The following is a 22445-nucleotide window of genomic DNA, read 5'->3' on the forward strand; positions in this document are numbered from 1 at the left end:
TTATATAAGATGTAACTGCAAGAGAAAAGCATGAAAATACATATTGTCATATTTATTTATCTTACAAACATTTACTGTGTGCGGTATGATAAGAATGGGGCCTGGTGGAAAACGATCACTGATGCAGTTGCTATGTATATTGCAAAATATATGGTGCCCATATATATTGTGGAAAAGCTGGGGGTTTTTTACATGCTGAAAGTAGTAGGGGGTAAAAAAAAATCAATTTAAATCGTAAATCGGATTTTTTGTGAAAAAAACGGGGATTGTATTTTTTGGCCATATCGCCAAATTGTGGTAAATTAATTTGAATGTGTATGATTTGGAAAGCCACACATGTCTGAATAAAAGGTCTAACAGCTAAAAATGCATATCAGAGCAAAAACCGAGCCGTGAGGTAAAAAAAAAAAAAATACAAACTGCCTGTAGAACTTAAAGACAGGATTGTATCAAGTGACACACCTGGGGAAGAGTTCAGAAAAACATCTGCTGCATTAAAGGTTCACAGAAACATGTAGTCTGTGTTACCCTTAATAGAAGAAGTTTGAAATAACCATGACTCTTCCTAGAGCTGGCCTCCTGGCCAAAATGAGCAATTGATGAAGAAAGGCCTTGGCTAGAATGGTGGCCAAGTCACTGTAGTTGAGCTCCATGATCATCTACATAGATGTGAGAACATTACAGAAGGACAAACATCACTGCAACACTCCACCGATCTGGGCTTTATGGTTGTGAGGCAAGTCTCAATTCTCTCCTCAGTGAAGCAGCATGAAAACACACTTGAAATTTGCAAAAAAAAGCACCTAAAGGACCCTCAGACTGTGAGAAACATGATTCTCTGGTCTGATGAACCTCGATTCCAAGCATCATTGTTTAGAGGAAACCAGGCACTGCTCATCACCTGCAGAGTACCATCCCAAAAGTAAAGTGTGCTGGTAGCAGCCTCATGCTGTGGGGCTGTTTTTCAGTGGCAGGGACTGAGGGACTCGCCAGAGTAGAAGGAAAAGCTCAATTCTCCAAAATATTGAGATTGCCTTAATAAAAACACAGCCCAGACCATTCAGAACCTTAGACTGGGCACAAGGTTGACCTTCCAACAGGGCAATGAATGTAAGCACACAGCAAGAGTGACTTATAGACAACTCTGTGAACGACCCAATCAAACGTTTTTGGAGAAACCCAAAAATGTCTGCCAGACCCCATCCAAGCTGACAGAGCTTGAGAGGTGAGCTGAAAAATGCCAGATAACTGCCAAATGTTGATGTGCAAATCTTGTTGCATCATACCCATAAAGACTTGAGGCTGTCTGGTGCTTCAGCCAAGTACTGAATTAAGGGTATGAATACTTATGCTAATGTACTTATTTCAGCTTTTTTATTTTTAATAAATTTATGAAGTTGTGACAATTCTGTTTTTGCTTTGTCATTATGGTATATGTTAGAGTGTAGATTGTTGTGGGGAAAAAAGTAATTTAACAGTAATTTAAAACATAAGGAAGCAACATATCAAAATATGAAACACATAAAGGGGTATGAATACTTTCGCAAGGCACTGTATGTGATGAGCACATGTGCTTCCCTCTGAACACCTGCATCACAGGCCTTGAACCTGTATCACCCACATAAGCACCACAGAACTATTTTGCAGGAACACATGCTAACCACTAAACTGTGTTTATTTATTTTAAGATAATGTCTTGAAATTATCCAAAATATTAAAGCATGGCCCAATAATGACGAGCAAATACTGAACAGAAACCCTGATATCACTCTGGAATCCCTTTTTTTATTCTAAATTGATTTATTACTTCTTTTCTCCATATGTCTCAAATGGGCCATGTAGCCTCAGCACCCTCCAGACTGACCCCATCCACCTCTCAGAGATCCCCGAGGGCCACGTGATTGCCATAAAGCCACACTATTTTTAGCAGCGAGGCTGTTACCATGACGATGGAGTGCTTGCTGGACTCCCTGGTGACTTGGCTGTGTCATTACAGGTGAAGAACTCAAATCCTGAGGTTGTACTATATGTATGTGTGTGTGTGTGTGTGTGTGTGTGTGTGTGTGTGTGTGTGTGTGTGTGTGTGTGTGTGTGTGTGTGTGTGTGTGTGTGTGTGTGTGTGTGTGTGTGTGTGTGTGTGTGTGTGTGTGTGTGTGTGTGTTTGACTACAACAGGACATTCCACGTCTGAATCACTGGATCACTAAATGTCACATGCTACTTCATGCTCCATTAGTGCTTTCCTTGCTGTTCCTTACTCATCACACACATGCAAGGATACACTGTAACAGAATTGCTTTTGTGCAGAATTTGATTATTTGTGTAGTGACCTAGAAACCAAACATTGCGGCATGACAACATTTGTGGTGCTGTTCTGTTATACACACACTTTAAACACAACTGGTAGCCTACTGCATAACTGGTAATGGTTATGTGTATTATATCAATACTCTTGGGGCACATAATAATACACACACTTACACACACACTGCAAATCAGGGAACTTTGTCATAAATCATGTCAACCGTACTGTACTACACTAATGCAATGCATTGTTTTTTAGTGTTTCAATTAGTAAACAGTTGGCTCACCTGATCCTCCATTGCAGTCATGTACTACAGTTTTTTCCCCTCTATGCTGCAATTGAAGCATTTTAGTTAAATAATCCAGAATAATAACTGCTAAACTGTATAACTGTCCACTGCCTCAGGCAACTGATTTCCAAAAAGACACGTTTCTTTTTATCACACTATTTCAAATTAATATTTGTTACTGTATTAATTCATTTGTTGAGTAATTGTGTAAGCGATATACAGTCAAGCCCGAAATTATTCATACCCCTGGCAAATTCTGACTTAAAGTTACTTTTATTCAACCAGCAAGTTTTTTTTTTTTTTTTTGGATTAGAAATGATACAGACATCTCCCAGAAGATATTAAGTACAAGAGACAATGTACAAGAAGCATCATTGTGGAAAATTTTTTTACTCATCTTTTATTTACATTTGAACAAAAAGTGGCATGTCCAAAATTATTCATCCCCTTCTCAATAATCAATAGAACAGCCTTTATTGGCTATTACAGCAATCAAACGCTTCCTATAATTGCTGACCAGCTTTTTGCATGTCTCCTTGTATTTTTACCCATTCATCTTTAGCGATGAGCTCCAACTATTTCACGTTGGAGGGTATCCTTGCCATCACTCTGAGCTTTAGCTCCCTCCACAGATTTTAAATTGGATTTAAGTCAGGACTCTGGCTGGGCCACTGCAAAACATTAATGTTTTTGTCTGCTAACCATTTCTTCACCACTTTTGCTGTGTGTTTTGGGTTGTTGTCATGCTGAAATGTCTACTGGTGCCCAAGGCCAAGTTTCTCTGCAGACTGCCTGATGTTGTTGTTGAGAATTTTGATGTATTGCTCCTTTTTCATGATGCCGTTTACTGTGATTAGGTTCCCTGGTCCACCGGCTGAAAAACACCCACAAAACATTAGGTTCCCACCACCATGTTTGACAGTGGGAATGGTGCTTTTCCTTTTTTATGCCAAATGAAGGCTACATCATTGTGGCCAGACAATTCAATTTTTGTTTCATCTGGCCATAAAACAGAAGACAAGAAGTCTTCTTCTTGTCCAGATGAGCATTTGCAAAGGCCAAGCGGGCATTTGTGTGCCTTATCTGGAGAAGTGGTGTCCTCCTTGGTCTGCATCCGTGGAAACCCAGCAGTGTGCAGTGTCCGTTGGACGGTGTGCCTTAATAATACTTTGCACTGTAGCCACTGGAACTTCAAAACATTTAGATATGGTCTTATAGCCCTCTCCTGACTTGTAAACAGCCACAATGCGCAGCTGTAAGTCCTCAGGGAGCTCCTTTGTCTTAGCCATGACCGTCCACAAACCAACAGCAGAGAGCTTCTGTTTTTCACCTGTTGAGTTGACTAATACAGCTGTTCCCAATGAATCAGGTTTATTAGGATGCTTTAGAACAGCTTGGACTATTTGGAATGGTATAGAACTTTGGATTTTCCCATAGACTGTGACAGTTTGCAAAGGGTATGAATAATTTTGAACATGCCACTTTTTGTTGCAACAAAAAAACAATAAAAGCTGATAAATATTTTTTTTTCCACAATGGTGCATCTTGTACATCGTCTCATTATCTTTTGGGAGAAGCCTGTGTCATTTCCGGTCAAAAAATAATAATAGCTGGTTGAATAAAAGTAACGAAGTCAGAATTTTGCCAGGGGTATGAATAATATCCGGCTTGACTGTATATACGTCATTATTGATTTTTTATTGTATAATTATGACACTGTGTAGACCTTTGTCAGCTGTGATAAGTAATTCCTAGGTTAAACTTGGTCTGTGTTTCATTTTCAAAGATTATTGTATCAGCACACCTTCATATCTTTAAGATGCAGTCTTACCACTGTTCTGCGATATTTCGCAGGTGAAAGAAAGCAGGGCTGCATGTGACAAAAAAATTTATGATATAAGAATAATGACAATGAAAAAAACATCCAAAGCTATTTTGCTAGCTAGCAAATGATCCAACCCTAAGTAACTGCTTTTCAAACTGCCATTTTTACGGATCATTTAATAATACTGAAGTGGACTGTTACTCATTCTGGTGGTGTCTGCTCAGCCAGTTTTGTATATGTCTCGTCCGTTGTTGAGCTTTAGCTTTGCTGTGTTACGAAGACACAAAGCTCCGCCCACACAGAGTTTACCACCTTACTGAGGGTCTTTCTATTGGTCAAACTTCACATATATCAAAACTTTTAGTCCATCAGACGAAACTGCTCATCGTACCAATTCCCTTTGAAATTACTGGATTTTACGATTTGCTAAATTTTTCCAGGCAACATTAAATGTGATCGTACCTTGACTGAGCGATTCTTTTTTTAAATACACATATGCAACTTCATTATTCAAATATTAGAATTTGAAACTACTAGGTGCAACGGCAGAGATTACGCTGAGTTTGTCAGTAAAGAAATGTGAATTTCCACATTCTCCATCCTTCTGCTCTCCTCTCTAGTGCTTCTCTCCTCTCTTCTGTTCTTTCTGCTGAAGGCAGAGGGAAAATTAAAAGCCAATATCACAGTCCATTTCACCAGCCTTCTGCTACTGCAGACAAAGCCACACATCAACTCTCTCTCTCCCTCCCACTATTACCTGCGCTCTCTCCATTTCTCTCTCATCCATCACACTCTCCTGTACCTTGGTAAATGGTGACGTCAAATCAGGAGAGATCCTCTTTTCCTCGTCTTTCTCTTCTTCTCCCCCTCGCTCACCCTCATCTCATTCTGGTTAATGGTGACGTCAAAGAGAGTGGCTGCCCCATCAGACAGTCCTTCTGTGTAGTCATTACTCAACTGTGCGTGTGCAGCAGCAGTGCTTTCCTTGACCCCAGCTTCTGTATTTTTCCTCATTCTCTAAAGCTATTATGTTTTTTGGCTAAAAGGAAAGAGCTGGCTAAATACAAACTGCCCAGATTCAAATACATACATAAATCACATTTAGACTACACAATATAAGTGTTTTTCTCCATTGAAACCCACAAGAAGTTCAAAAATCAATTTAAATTTCTTGAAAAAACTTAATTTCGGTTACTCCAGCAAACAAAAGCTTTGGTAGTCAGCTGTTCACGGCAGTCCTAAACCTGTCAAAGAACCAGCACAATAACAAAATATCAGCAAAAAATCGTCTAATTATAGTTATCAAACAATGCTATTACTTACAATTTTATGCTTTTATTCTGCAAGTTGGTTGCTCCACATGACTTTAATTCAACAGACAAAAGTTTTTATTTTATTTTTTTTTTATTCATAAACAGCACACAGCATTTGTCATAGATGCAATAACAAAACATATTATGCCAAACTAAATTTTAAATGTTTTTCTTTCTCTCATTTTGTTCATAACAAAATTAACAGAGTTGTATGGAAAATAATTTGTGACCCTGGACCACAAAACCAGTCATAAGGGTAAATTATTTGAAATTGAGATTTATACATGACCTGAAAGAATAAATAAGCTTTCCATTGATGTATGGTTTGTTAAAGACAGAACAGTATTTGGCCGAGATACAACTATTTGAATATCTGAAATCTGAGGTTGCCAAAAAAAATCTAAATATTAAGAAAATCACCTTTAAATTTGTCCAAATAAAGTTTTTAGTAATGCATACTACTAATCAAAAATTAAGTTTTGATATATTTACAGTAGGAAACATACAAAATATATTCATGGAACACGATCTTTACTTAATATGCTAATGATTTTGGCATTAAAGAAAAGCAATCATTTTGACCCATACAATGTACAGTCGTGGCCAAAAGTTTTGAGAATTACATAAATATTAGAAATTGGAAAAGTTGCTGCTTAAGTTTTTATAATAGCAATTTGCATATACTCCAGAATGTTATGAAGAGTGATCAGATGAATTGCATAGTCTTTCTTTGCCATGAAAATGAACTTAATCCCGAAAAAAACTTTCCACTGCATTGTTAAGAAGGCTTCAGGGCATCCAAGAAAGTCCAGCAAGCACCAGGATCGTCTCCTAAAGAGGATTCAGCTGCGGGATCAGAGTGCCACCAGTGCAGAGCTTGCTCAGGAATGGCAGCAGGCAGGTGTGAGCGCATCTGCACGCACAGTGAGGCCAAGACTTTTGGAAGATGGCCTGGTGTCAATAAGGGAAGCAAAGAAGCCACTTCTCTCCAAAAAAAACATCAGGGACAGATTGATCTTCTGCAAAAAGTATGGCGAATGGACTACTGAGGACTGGGGCAAAGTCATATTCTCCGATGAAGCCTCTTTCCGATTGTTTGGGGCATCTGGAAAAAGGCTTGTCCGGAGAAGAAAAGGTGAGCGCTACCATCAGTCCTGTGTCATGCCAACAGTAAAGCTTCCTGAGACCATTCATGTGTGGAGTTGTTTCTCATCCAAGGGAGTGGGCTCACTCACAATTTCGCCCAAAAACACAGCCATGTATAAAGAATGGTACCAAAACACCCTCCAACAGCAACTTCTTCCAACAATCCAACAACAGTTTGGTGAAGATCAATGCATTTTCCAGCACGATGGAGCACCGTGCCATAAGGCAAAAGTGATAACTAAGTGGCTCGGGGACCAAAACGTTGACATTTTGGGTCCATGGCCTGGAAACTCCCCAGATCTTAAAACGTGTGGTCAATCTTCAAGAGGCGGGTGGACAAACAAAAACCCACTAATTCTGACAAACTCCAAGAAGTGATTATGAAAGAATGGGTTGCTATCAGTCAGGATTTGGCCCAGAAGTTGATTGAGAGCATGCCCAGTCGAATTGCAGAGGTCCTGAAAAAGAAGGGCCAACACTGCAAATACTGACTCTTTGCATAAATGTCATGTAATTGTCGATAAAAGCCTTTGAAACGTATGAAGTGCTTGCAATTATATTTCAGTACATCACAGAAACAACTGAAACAAAGATCTAAAAGCAGTTGAGCAGCAACTTTGAGAAAACTAATATTTGTGTCATTCTCAAAACTTTTGGCCACGACTGTACTGTTTGGCTATTGCTACAAATATACCCGTACTACTTAAGGCTGGTTTTGTGGTCCAGACAGCGTCACATTTCTGTCACAGAATAAACATAAACTTTAAAAATAAAGTTAATTGTGACTTTATCTCACAATTCTTTTTTTCCCTTGCAATTTTGAGTCATCCAAAAGTCAGAAAACTTCCACAGAGTTGTATCAACCTGATTTTGACTTTATGCCTCCAAAAATATCAAGGTACAAAAGGAAAAATCAAAAACCCTGTAAAAGAAGGTAGTTCATATGAACTGGGTACTACATTCCTTGTATTCTGATTCTTATGAAAGTGGGTTACTGATGTGTGCAATATAAGAACTGAACTACAGCTGAATAAAATATCAGCTACAGTATATTACTTTAATTGTTACAAACCCAACTACAAAACACAACTCTAAATGATTATTTCATGTGTTTCTGTTGACCAGCAATATTCTAATTAGATAAAAGCATGACATGAAACACATTTTGTCCTTTTGTTGCTTTCTTCCTTTTTTTAATCAAAAATTAATCAAGCTCTTGCAGAGTAAATGACTGCAGTCTATGCATGTGTGTGAGAACATGTATGCATGGGATCTGTGAGTATGTGTGTGTGAGAGAAGGCAGATGAATTTTTAAATGTTTAACAGCATTTCTACAGTCTCTTTTAAGGGTTTGGAGTGTGTCGCTCCCATTTTTCGTTTGCAGTCGATTACCCAGGAAACAGCGCCGTCTCTGAAACTTGGAGGGTTTTCCTTCTACGCGAATGCACACATTAATTAAAACCAATCAATGTGTGGTAAAAAATTGCTTAGTTACATGGAAGTACAGGGAAATCACAGGGTCAAAAATGCTTAATATAGGACACAGGCTACTGGCTGCACAGGGACTGTAGCTGACACTATTCCAGTCATTAAAATTTAGTGTCTCTACATAAAAAGGTCAGGACAACTAAAAAGAAATGGGACAAGAGTCCAAACCGATTCAGAATTAGAAGTATTAGAGAAACTGAAATGGCTTTGGATCATTATTTCAGCACACAGAATACAGTAGGTAGTCTAAACACTGAGGATTTGTGTAAAAAAGATATACCATCTGTTCATTCACTATTTATGAGCTGAAATATTAGAACCACCCTCAACTATTTGTTCTCTGATAATACAAATGTAATACAAGTGAGAAGTAATCCACTGCAGAAACACAGTATTTACCCTACCTGATAAAAAGCAACATCTATGAAGTTTGCTTCCCTTTATCCCACAGAAAAGAGGTCAACACAGTATACACACATCAACATGCAGGAAAAACAAATCCTTTAGAACTCATTCTGTTTGAAGATATAATCAAAGACATGTAATTATGCAGTGCAGCATGTGGTAATCAGCTGCTACTTGACATCCAGTGGATGGCATCACACTAGAAGCACAGACTTTAAAACTGTTTGTTTGTAAAATTGTGTAACCCAGTTATAAAAGCCTGTGTAGGTTACAGTCACATTTTTAAATAGAAAGTTTAAAATAACAGCTTTTATTTGAAACATAAATATTTTGTAACATTTTAAACAGCTTTACTGTGAGCATTGACCAATTTAACGCATTCATGAAAGTATTCATTGCTTTCAACAAAAACTTTGAATGGTACAGTAAGAAAAAAAATGTGATCCCCTGCTTGTACGTTTGCCACTCACAATATATAATGTATAAATGACACCTGCCCACAGAAGCAATCAATCGATCAGATTCCAAACAATCCACCATGGCCAAGACCAAAGAGCTGCCCAAGGATGTCAGGAACAAGATTGTAGACCTACACAAGGCTGGAATGGGCTACAAAACCATCGCCAAGCAGCTTGGTGAGAAGGTGACAACAATTGGTGTGATTATTCGCAAATGGAAGAAACACAAAATAACTGTCAATCTCCCTCGGTCTGGGGCTCCACAAAAGATCTCACCTCGTGGAGTCAATGATCATGAGAACAGTGAGGAATCAGCTTAGAACTACACAGGAGGATCTTGCCAATGATCCCAAGACAGCTGGGACCATAGTCACCAAGAAAACAATTGGTAACACACTACGCCGTGAAGGACTGAAAGCATTCTTATGACCCCAAGAACACCATCCCCACTGTCAAACATGGAGGTGAAAACATTTTGCTTTGGGGGTGTTTTTCTGCTAAGGGGACAGAACAACTGTGCCGCATCAAAGGGACGATGGATGGGGTCATGTACTGTCAAAATCTTGGGTGAGAACCTCAACCAGGGCATTGAAAATGGGTCTTTTGTCATTGAGTCATTCGTTCAAAAGATTTGTTCAAAAATGCGGATTCATTCAGAAATAAAGTTTTTATATGTGAGTCACTGATACAATTCAAATTCAAAAAATGTATTTAACAATTCTTTCGAACTCTTTCTAATAGATTCATGTTCTGCAATTAATATTTTGCCAGAGCCTCTAGTAAATTATGTTATTTTGCTTAGTTCAGAAAAAAAAGTGATTCTCAATTTATCCGGAATTATGCAGACCTACTACAGATACAAATGAGATTTTCCAAAACATTTGCCAAATGTGGCAACTAAACAAAGTTTGTACTTGATTTTGTACTTGTGTTTGTACTTGTGTTTGTACTTAGTAGTTTGTACTTAGTAGTTTGTCACCAGTAAAAAAAAAAAAAAAAAGATGTTAATGCGTTTGCACACACATTAAAATAAGCCCATATTAATTTTTAAAAAAGTGTGAAATGACAGTGTTTCACATAATTTGTAAACGAACACATTTTGACATATGCATCACATGACCAGCTCAATATGTATGGCTTTTCTAATGTAGTAAACTTGCTCGGTAGTGTATCTGATACAGCACTGCACGTACAATATGGAGGTATGAATCCCATGAAATGAGTCATGATAAAAGAGCTCAAATCACTCTAAAATGGCACAGTTGCTTCAGCAAATTAGTTTTTATCTCACGTTTGCTTGTCTTAACACTATCGGTTAAGTTTACGGTAGGGTTTATTGAAGGTGAAACAAATTTAACAGCATTCAACAGCATTCAATGGACAATTTACTTTGAAAGAAACCGTGTAATATTTCGCAGAAATGTCACCACATGCACGTTTTTCTTTTTCAGTGAGCCTCTGTTGGCTAATTTTCCTTCTTGCAATCTTACACAATGCCTTCAACAACCCTACATGTTTCAGCCTGAATGGTCATTTTTCTATAGCACTCTGCATATTTGCCTGCTCTGAAACAATTCATAATGTTATAACGCCTCAAAGCTGTAAACATTGTGCTGTTTACTGCTGTACACAGTTTTCACAGAACGCTTTCACACTCATTGATATTTCAGACCATGGTCAGCGGCTGGAAATGACGCAGACAAAAGCAAATTAGTGAGAGTGGTGAGACATGTGGAGATTGACAACGCTAGCCACCCATTTCCAATTTCACACACTGCACACACACCATTGCCACCTATTTCAGCTCTCATCATCTCTTACACACACACTAATCTTTGCCTAGGGCTCCTGTGAAGCATTCCAAGGAGCTCTTGTTGTGCACCTCAGCTTTCTCAAGTGAGTCACCTAAATCTAACAGAGAGCATCTATCATATGTCTTACCTGCTTCTGTATGTGTGATTTGCACAATGAAAACAGTGGCATCTGTCCAAATATCCCTCTGGAAAATTAAGCTTTACTCAACTCTGATGCATAGTGCTGTGTGACATTGGGAAGCGTCACATTGTGTCGTTTTAAACCGTGCAAACCCTGTGGAGATGTGCAACTGTAAGTCAGTGGACATGGATGCCCTTCAGGTGCTCGGGAAGGACACCCTGCTCTCTGGTGTTTCACTGCAGCTGATAGTGAAGCAAAAGAATAGAAAGGTGATGACTTCAATCAGGTAATTAACATCTGAGCACAGAAAGAGACAAGGCAAAGGCAAGGGAGTCCTGCTAAACCCAGCCTAGTGAAAGGCACTCTAGAGGGTGAGTGTTCTTGCATCCTAGTCCAAAGTGTAAATGAGACAAAATAATTCAAAGTAGCGTGTCAAGAGTCATGATGTAAGAGGGAGGAACAATAGAGGACAGGGAGGGACTACATGAAAGGGATGAGCCTATATAGGAAAGGTAAGAACTATAGAGAGTAGGGCAGGATTTAAAGGATTAGTTCACTTCAAGAATACAAATTCCCTGATTATTTACTGACTCCCATGTCTTTTCAGTCAAAAAGAAAGGTTTTTGAGGAAAACATTCCAGGATTTTTCTCCATATAGTGGACTTCAATAGGAATCATCAGCAGGTTGAAGATCCAAATAGCAGTTTCAGTAGAGCTTCAAAGGGTCTGCATGATCCCAGCTGAGAAATAAGGGTCTTACCTAGCCAAACGATCTGTAATTTAAAAAATAAAATAAAAATGTATTTACTTTTTTACCACAAATGCTCGTCTTGCACTAGCTTGACTTCACGAATTACATAGTCACACTGGAAAGGTCACAGAAATTAAAAAAAAAAAAATGCCCGATCGTTTTGCTTGATAAGACCACTTTTTCTCAGCTGGGATCGTGTAGAGCCCTTTGAAGCTGCATTGAAACTGCAATTTGGAGCTTCAACCCACTGATCCCCATTGAAGTCCATTATACAAAGAAAAATCCTGGAATGTTTTCCTCAAAAACCTTAATTTATTTTCGACTGAAGGAAGAAAGACATGAACATCTTGGATGACATGGGGGTGAGTAAATTATCAGTATTTTTTTTTATTCTGGAAGTGAACTAGTCCTTTAAGAAAAAAAGGCTAAACATGAAAGAGAGCAGTCTTTATGAAAGAAAAGCATGATCTCCATGAGAAGGAAGAGCTATAGATGAAAAAACAAGTTATTTATGAGCAAAATCTATATAGAAGAGAAAGTGGATATAGATGAGAGGGTGGGGTCTATATGAGAGGAAGGTGATTTGATAAATGTGCCGTATTTCACTACTTACTTCCTTAGGGATGTATACAACCTGGTAAACATCAAATGTAACATTTTAGTTATTATACTCAACTTGTTGTCTCAATGGCTTCTATCATTTTCATTGTGGGAATGTCCAAAATGACAGACCCTGGTGAAAAAGAAGTGCACTTATAGTATATTGAATGTGCAATTCTGGCATACTGTACTTCAAATCAAAAAAGTATATTTTTGTACTTGTAGATAATATACTATTAAAGAACTAAAAGTCCACTCAAGCTTACATAGAGTACATTTTGATGACTGTTTCCTAACACACTTAAATACATTCTGAAACATGCACTTTGTAATAATGTCAAATTAAAAGTTTTAAAGTACATTTTAAATCATAATCCTTTGTCGTGCTTCACAGAAGTACACTTATATTGATTTGTTGACTAACGTACTGAAGCACATCAAGTACTCAATTATGATTTTAACTGTAGTGTATAGTTCAATATTACATTTAAAGTTAATATGCACTACAAAAACGCACTCTGATGCTCTGGTAATTGCATTTAACATGAATTAAACTACAATAAATTTAATTTAATTAAAATGATAGGATTAGTTCACTTCCAGAATAAAAATTTCCTGATAATTTACTCACCCCCATGTCATCCAAGATGTTCATGTCTTTCTTTCTTCAGTCGAAAACAAGTAAAGGTTTTTGAGGAAAACATTCCAGGATTTTTCTCAATGGGAGCCAACAGGCTAAATGTCCAAATTGCAGTTTCAATGCAGCTTCAAAGGGCTACATGACTCCAGCCGAGAAATAAGGGTCTTATCTAGCGAAACGACTGTTCATTTTGTTAAAAACTAAATACACATTTATATACAAATGCTCATTTTAAACTAGCTCTGGGTCTATGTTCTTCGTCTGTGTACTCCGATTCAAAAAGATAGGGTATGGGAGAAAAAAATCCATCTCCATCTCTTTGTCCTTCAATTATCCATTGTTTTATCTTTTTTGTAAAGGGCGTATGACTTTTTTTTGCAAACACTGGGTAGGTACTTCCGCCTACGTCACATGTGACCTTTCCACAATAGTGCTTGACTTCACTAATGTGTGAAGTCAAGCTAGGGCAAGACAAGCATTTCTGGTATAAAGCATACACATTTGTATTTTTTTTAGAAAATGACCGATCTTTTCGCTAGATAAGTCACTTAAGACTTCAACCCGTTGATCCCCACTGAAGTCCACTATATACATTATCAGAAGTTTCCAAAAACATTAAAAGAATACAAACTTAATGTAAATCACATTGTTTCCACAATCTATACTCTTCTCAAAAGTACAGTCAAGCCCGAAATTATTCATACCCCTGGCAAATTCTTACTTAAAGTTACTTTTATTCAACCAGCAAGTTTTTTTTTGTTTTGTTTTTTTTTTGACCGGAAATGACACAGGCTTCTCCCAAAAGATAATAAGACGATGTACAAGAGGTGGAAAATCATTGTGGAAAAAAATATTTCTCCGCTTTTATTTACATTTAAACAAAAAGTGGCAAACTGTCACAGTCTATGGGAAAATCCAAAGTTCTATACCATTCCAAATAGTCCAAGCTGTTCTAAAGCATCGTAATTACCCTAATTCGTTAGGAACAGCTGTTTTAATCAACTCAACAGGTGAAAAACAGAAACTCTCTGCTTTTGGTTTGTGGACAGTCATGGCTAAGACAAAGGAGCTCACTGAGGACCTGCAGCTGTGCATTGTGGCTGCTCACAAGTCAGGAAAGGGCTATAAGACCATATCTAAATGTTTTGAAGTTCCAGGGGCTACAGTACAAAGCATTATTAAAAAATACAAGATGTTCCGCACTGTAAAAAATCTCAAAGGATGTGGTCGGAAGCCAAAAGTGACACCTGTGCTGGCCAGGAGGATAGTGAGAGAGGTAAAAAAAAATGATCACCACCAAGGCCATCCTAATGAATCTGGGCTCTGCAGGTAGCAAATTCTCAAGGCAGACAGTCCAAAGGACACTGCACACCACTGGGTTCCACAGACACAGACCAAGGAGGACACCGCTTCTCCAGATAGGGCACACAAAATCCCGCAAATGCTCATCTGGACAAAGAAGAAGACTTCTGGTCTTCCTTTTTATGGTCAGATGAAACAAAAATTGAATTGTTTGGCCACAATGATGTAGCCTTCATTTGGCGTAAAAAAAAAAGTAGAAGCCTAAGAACACCATGCCCACTGACAAACATGGTGGTGGGAACCTAATGTTTTGGGGGTGCTTTTCAGCCGGTGGACCAGGGAACCTAATCACAGTAAACAGCAATACATCAAAATTCTCAACAACAACATCAGGCAGTCTGCAGTCAGCACGACAACGACCCAAAACACACAGCAAAAGTGGTGAAGAAATGGTTAGCAGACAAAAACATTAATGTCTTGCAGTGGCCCAGCCAGAGTCCTGACTTAAATCCAACTGATAATCTGTGGAGGCAGATAAAGATCAGGGTGATGGCAAAGAGAACCTCCAACCTGAAAGAGTTGGAGCTTATCAATAAAAAAGATGAATGGGCAAAAATACCAGTGGAGACATGCAAAAAGCTGGTCAGCAATTATGGGAAGCGTTTGATTGCTGTAATAGCCAATAAAGGCTTTTCTATTGAATATTGAGAAGGGTATGAATAATTTTGGACATGCCACTTTTTGTCCAAATGTAAATAAAAGACGAGTAATAATTTTTCTAACAATGATGCCTCTTGTACATCATCTTCTTATCTTCTGGGAGACGTCTGTGTCATTTCTAATAAAATAAAACTTGCTGGTTGAATACTTTAAGTCAATTTGCCAGGGGTATGAATAATTTTGGGCTTGACTGTGTGTTATAATGGTAGTATAATGATATAAAGACACAACAGAATTGAAGCTGTGGCTCACATTGACAGTCAGACAGACAGACAGACAGACATACAGACAGAAAGACTTGCAGTCTTACATACACACAAGGCCACTGTGGCCCACTTAAGGCCAGACTGAGAGTTAACACAATTAGACATAGGCTAATGGAATCTAGGCAGGCCAGAGATAAATGTGACTTCATTAGCACAAGCCTAGAGAGACTGTCAGTGCAAATCGCTGATGAAGAAATGTGGTTTCCTTCTTTTGCTTCCTCTCGTGTACTCCTTCACACACTATCTGTCATTCCCGAGCATGTGTTTAAAGTCTGGCCTTGGGTTAGGAGGAAAGAACAATGGATGGAGGAAGGGCAGTGAAGGGAAAGAAAGGTAAACGACAAATGTTGTTTGAGAAACAGACAGGCTGCTTTTCATAGCTCATAGCTATATCAAAATATTTTAAAAATCCCTGGAGACAAAAAGTGGCCAGCCATATTGGATTGAGTGCTTTCAGTTTTGAACAATGCCTGGGAGAAAACATGCAAAGGACCACTCACATAATGACCTGGTGGGAGACAAAATCTATCACAGAGAAAGCTTTTACTTACACACACACACACACAAATAACACACTTACTAAAGCCCAGTGTGTGTGCGTCTTAGGGAGGAAAACATTTAAAACTCAGGAAATGGATAGCCATTCCACGGCTCAGAGGCCATTTAATGATTGAAAGAGATTCGTGAAAGGTTCAAACCAGAAAATTTGATTCTGGTCTGGCTGGTTGTGGCTGGACATGATTTGATTTCATGCCTTCATCCATTGGTTTTGGCCATTTTGAAAGTGTGCATATCCACTTAGCTATGCATAGCCACAGCTGTAGCATAGAGGATGAAATATTTACACTGTAACAAAATCTTTAAATCTAACAAAAATATTTTTGTATTTAGCCTTTTACTTCCATAAGCCAAACAAATCACTTGATACTTCGTTGTACATGTGAAATATGGTAGTGAGCTAGTTTCAATGATAGCTTATTCCATTACCTGACTTTAACACATAATTTAGTCCTTTGTCAACAGATTTCAGAATATTACAATGGGTACAGTAGGGCTGTGCTGATATATATTGCTGAATCTATTTTATTTGATCTTCATTTTTCATTCACACATCAATATCAATTGTTAAATCCCAAGATCGATCTTTTAGTCAATGCTGATTCATGAACAAAACTTCACAAAGCATTATTTGCAGTGCACCTCTGCCTTCTATCCAATAACTGCAGTAAGCTTTGTGCTTTGTCACATTGTCACTGAAAGTCTTAGCTTTCAAATTCGGTCACTTTTATTACTTAAAGTCAAAGTATAACTGTTGTTTTATGCTCTTGAATGTGCCATGATGGATCACTGCAGCCGCCTTATTTCAAGTGAACATGAACGATTATTTACAAGAGCACATGAACATCAGAAGGTACAATATGTTGAAAGAAACAGTACAACAGTGTAAACAGTACAACTCATATAAACAATCAGTGTATAGAAAGACACTAAAAATGTTACATTTACCTGAGAAACGCCATAATGTCCATTAACTTGTTAGTAAGCTGCAAAAACATATCAACTCTAGAGAGGAGCATATTGCGAAATATATGTAGGCTACTATATTAGAAATGTATTATATTTTTACTTATCCTCAGAGTGATCCCTCACTATTGTATGTTTCAACAAATCTGTCATGAAACCATGAGTTTAAATAAACTGGATTAGAATCAAAGATCAATCAAATCAAAGAAGGGACTTATCTAACAAAACGATCGGTTATTTTCTAAAAAAAAAAATTACAATTTATATACTTTTTAACCTCAAATGCTCGTCTTGTCTAGCTCTGTGTGTTTCTCTGTACTAGAAAATAACTGATCGTTTCGCTAGATAAGACCCTTCTTTCTTGGCTGGGATCATTTAGAGCCCTTTGAAGCTGCATTTAAACTGCATTTTGGAAGTTCATACTCGGGGGCACCATAGAAGTCCATTATATGGAGAGAAATCCTGAAATGTTTTCCTCAAAAAACAATTTCTTTACGACTGAAGAAAGACATATCTTGGATGACAAGGGGGTGAGTACATTATCTGTAAATTTTTGTTCTGAAAGTGAACTACTCCTTTAAGATATTGACTGATATAACAGATATGCAGTAATCAAGATCTGAAGTGGATCAAAAAGTTAATCAATGTTATCCTAAGACAAAAAGGGGTATTATTTTGGTTTTAGGCCAACTTTGATGAAAGGTTTTGATCCACTTCAAATGTTGACTACTGTATATTCAAAAGAACTGATATTGAACCAAATCAAGAGCTTGTAAATTGGAATTAGAATGAAACAGAATCATGAAATCCATCAATACCCAGTCTGCAGACTTTGATTTCCGACCCTCAAATGTTGACCCTATGGATGCTTCTAAATCAGCTCCCTAATTCAGTAGTCAGGGCACCAATCAGGAAGTTGGCCCTTTTAAGGGCTGTCTCAATCCAGTGCACTAGGAACTTTCACTCCTTGAAAAATACCATAATGCACCACAAAAACCAGGGAACACTATGTTCCCTTACCGGAAATTACATGACACTTCTGAAACGTGAAACATAAAAAAACGCGAGCCAACTCAATAAACATAATGAGTTGATTAATACCAGCAGTGATGTTCTACACTGATGTAAGTTGACGTTGTACACAGACGTATCGCTGGAACTTGAGTAACCACATAACAATGCCACCTAAGACCCATTTCCAATTAGGGATGGAACGATAAATCGATTTGTGGATTGCAATGAAACTCTTAACACAGATTTCACACCAACAAACCATTTAGTTCACTTCTGAGCTTCATGTATCTCCTGGTTGATGGGAGTACAGCAAAATAATGCCAAGAAACATGTTTATATTGAGTTTGTCCTCGCAGGCTGCACACAAAAAACACAATCAGTGTAGTCTGATTCATAAACAATAACTCCAATGAGCCAGATGAGTTACCAGTTCGAACTGGTCTGCAATTCTACCCTATCCATCTTAATTTTCTCGTAAAAACAGGCGTGTACATTTGTAAATTTAATTCTTCGGTTAATGCTTCTGGTGTCATTGGCTTACAGCTATTTTTAGCTGTACAAAACAGCTAATTTTGCTGCTTGATATTGCAAACTTGTGTGTCTTATCATGTTATTTGAAATGTATCTTATTTATAAACACACTGGTTTGTAGTGCAACCAATATTACAGTTTTTTGCACTTTGTTATTCTTCTCCTTATTTCCCTACTGTGGATAATGGAGCACACATTCACAGAAACCGGCTTGCTTCCGCTTTGAAAAATAAGGTGGATAGTATTAGAAGAGAGAGATCTCCTTTTATTTATTAAAAAAAAGGGCATCTTACCTGCAATACACCAAAGTGAAACAGAATCAAATCAAACTGAATTTGAAATCAAAGCAAAATGAAAGCTTATGAATCTTGATCAAGTTGAACAAGTATCGATATTCAGCAATAACCAACTAACTTCTTCCATCTCAGCATCATTCTGTGATAGTCTACAGTACAAAGACCATTATTACAGTGCATTTTGTGGCCTAATTCAGCAATATCTTCAAAAAGGATTTCAAATTAGCTGTCAGAAGGCTCCTGCAATCACGTTCAGCCGTAGAAAGATTGACAACCGTGCTGTTTGGGAGTAAGGCCTTGGTTTTCTGCTGACTCATAGAGATGTCACATTGAAATGTGGTTGCCTTGACAATGTAAAAAAGATTCCATGCATGAGAATAGATCATCGGCAGAGCAAACACAGGAGATGGTCCGCATAACACTTTGCCCACTTTAATTAGTTTCTCTTCTTCTGCATAGTCTAGCGGTATTATCGTTTCCTCCCCCTCAACTCCATTCGTGACCTTGTGGAGGATATTCCACTCTGAATATTTACAATCTGTCTTCATAAATTGTGTTATGTGTGCATTTGTATTGGTGTATCGTGACACACGGTACCTGCTGCATCAGCTGAGAGACAGCAAAGCGAGCTGCAACAGAAACTAATTGATGTGTCTGAGACACACACTGATACAAAAACCATGTTGAGTGTAGCCAACCATGTCCCATTTCAACAAAGCATGTAAGAGGAATCAATCAGCTGGGAGCGATGCCATTACACACAAGCAGGAGGGCATTTATGCGCAGGCACCTCAGCACTACCTCGCAGCAGATGGAACGACTGTTAGAGTTTACTTTTTTTGACCTTGTGTATCCTAATTGCTTTTTGCATTTCAGATTCATAACCTCGTTCTCATTACCCAACAACCCATCTGTCTTCCATTAAACTGAGAGAGAGACACAATTGCAGAATTGGCTGTGTATGTGTATACTGTAGGTCTAAGCATTTTGTGTTTGAGTCTTAAGTACTGGTTAATTCTACATGCATAAACACAACAATCTAGATCTGATCTGGCAAAGTTTAAATCAAATAAACGTTCACACTGACTTATTTTGTTATACATTTAAGTGTATCTGTATCTTTTTAAAATATCCAAAGATGTATACACACCTTCTGTCATAAACAAATACTTACTACATTAGTGTTTTTGGAACACTTGATTCTGATTGGTTGATTGAAATGTATTCTATTAAAATTGTTTATAATTCATTACAAAAATTTAAACATTACTATTATTAAAAAGTGTGTTTGACCGTATACTACTACTACTACAACTATAGTAATTATTTTAAAATAATTATTTATAATAATAACAATAATAATAACAATAGCTATTGTTGTTGTTTTACGTAAAATAAAATACACAAGAATAAATAAAATGAAACGTATTAAAATTGTTTATAAATAATTAAAACAATTAAAATAGTATTATTTTATTTTACTGTATACTACTACTACTACTACTACTACTACTACTATAGTAATTATTATAAAATTATTATTTGTAATAATATTTATAATAATATTAATAATAATTATTATTATTATTATAAAAATGTTTTATTATAATAATGTTAATAGTTATTATTATTATATAATTATTTAATAATAGTAATAATAATAATGTTTTACTGTACAATAAAATAAAAAATGTTAATTTAATTTATTAAAATTATTCATAATTCATTAAAACAATATAAACATTATATATGTTTTTATTATTATTAAAATGTATACTGTTACAACTTTAGTCATTACTTTAAAATAATTATAATTATTTACAATAATAATAGTAATAAATATTGTTGTTGTCAATTACATTTATTATTGTTCATAATTCATTAAAACAATTTAAACATTTTTTTTATTATCATTATTAGTATTAGTTTGTACACTGTTTTACAGTGTACTACTTATACTAAACCTATAGTAATTATTTATAATAATAATAATTTATTATTATTATTATTTTCTAAATATGTATTTGCTTAATTAGTTAACTAAATTAGATGTTTTCGTCCCTGGAACTGTTACTGTACTTAAATGTAGGCAAACCGGATTCTTACACACACACACACACACACACACACACACACACACACACACACACACACACACACACACACACACACACACACATTCAGAACCCTGTACACCCACTCTGAGCTAAAAGCCCTGACACAGTGCCTGCAGTGTACCCACACAACTCAGACTTAATATAAATCTCTTAAGATTGAATCTTACCACCATACATAAACTCAAGCAACTACTGCATTCTATACACACTGTCCCATCACTTTCACAAATACACACACTGTCACCCCCCTACTCCAAAGTAAAGATCCCCTACCTTCGCCCCCTAGTGCAGTCCAGCCAAGCGTGCCTCCTCTCTCAGAGTTCCTTTTCACACCTGAAGAGTCTCTTTCCTCCTCTGTCCTCGTAAAAAACAAAGCGGGGTATCAACGGGACCAAGGAAGGTTAGCAGAAACCTCTGCCTTTCTTTGCCTCTTTCTGCTGTAGTATATGTGACTATCCCAGCATCAGATAGGAATCCTCTCCTGCAGCAGTATCAGCAATGGCAGCAGCCGACCGGCTCACCAGCTCAACGAGGGTGACTACAGGACTACTGCAGGAACAGCAGCATCAGACTCTCTCACACACACACGCCCCTCACTGCACACACACGCACCAGGCCACATTACTCCTGCCTTCACTCCACTCTACCTTATTCTGTCGAATAGCAGCACCGCACTTTATTTATTTTTTTACAGTGGCTCCTCCATTCGGTCTCATCCACCTTACCTCATTCCAGTAGTATCCCTGATGCATGGGTTTTACTCCTCCTGGGACTTCCAGAAATACCGTTTGTCTGGTCCAGAGAGCATGCCTCAGAGCAGGAAGACATTTCAGGGAATTGTCTGGTGGGAAATATGGATTAAACATGACTCAGGTGCTTTCATATGCTCTGCTGTAATGTATTCACTGTGTGGCGTCAACTCGAGAGATGTTGGCTATGTTTACATGACCACAAATATTCTGATATTAATTGGTCATTTACTGATTATTGTGTATTATTAGTGCAGTCTAAAAACCAGATTAAGCCAATATTCTGGTTATTAGAAATCTGGTATTAATCAGAATTTCAAAGTCATGTAAGCACATATTCTGAATATTCACTGCAGCAGAGCATGTCTAGTCTAGTTATTAAAGAAACACTTAACTGAAGACATTAGTTTTTAAAATAACATTTTACAAATATTATAAGAAACATTGGCTTACATTTATAACGGCCTAAAGTCTCATGATCTAGTTTCTGCAATTTATCGCACTTTTGTGTGCTGTTGTCAAGAATGTGAAATTAAATTTATGAGTCGACTAAATTATTTAGCAAAATAACTAAAATGCTTCAAAGTGAAAATGAAAATCATTTGGATTTTATTTTTAATATTGGCACATATTGTGTGTACACTTTTTTCATAATTAAATAGATAATCCACTTATCGTTATAATTTTTATCTTTTAATTCATATTTTTTAAACTGACTAAAAAAATGGATTTCATACCTATGTTGATTACATGAAGATAAGTTGTATATATA

This window comes from Garra rufa, chromosome 13, assembly GCF_049309525.1.
Source record: "Garra rufa chromosome 13, GarRuf1.0, whole genome shotgun sequence".
In the NCBI taxonomy this organism is placed as follows: domain Eukaryota; kingdom Metazoa; phylum Chordata; class Actinopteri; order Cypriniformes; family Cyprinidae; genus Garra; species Garra rufa.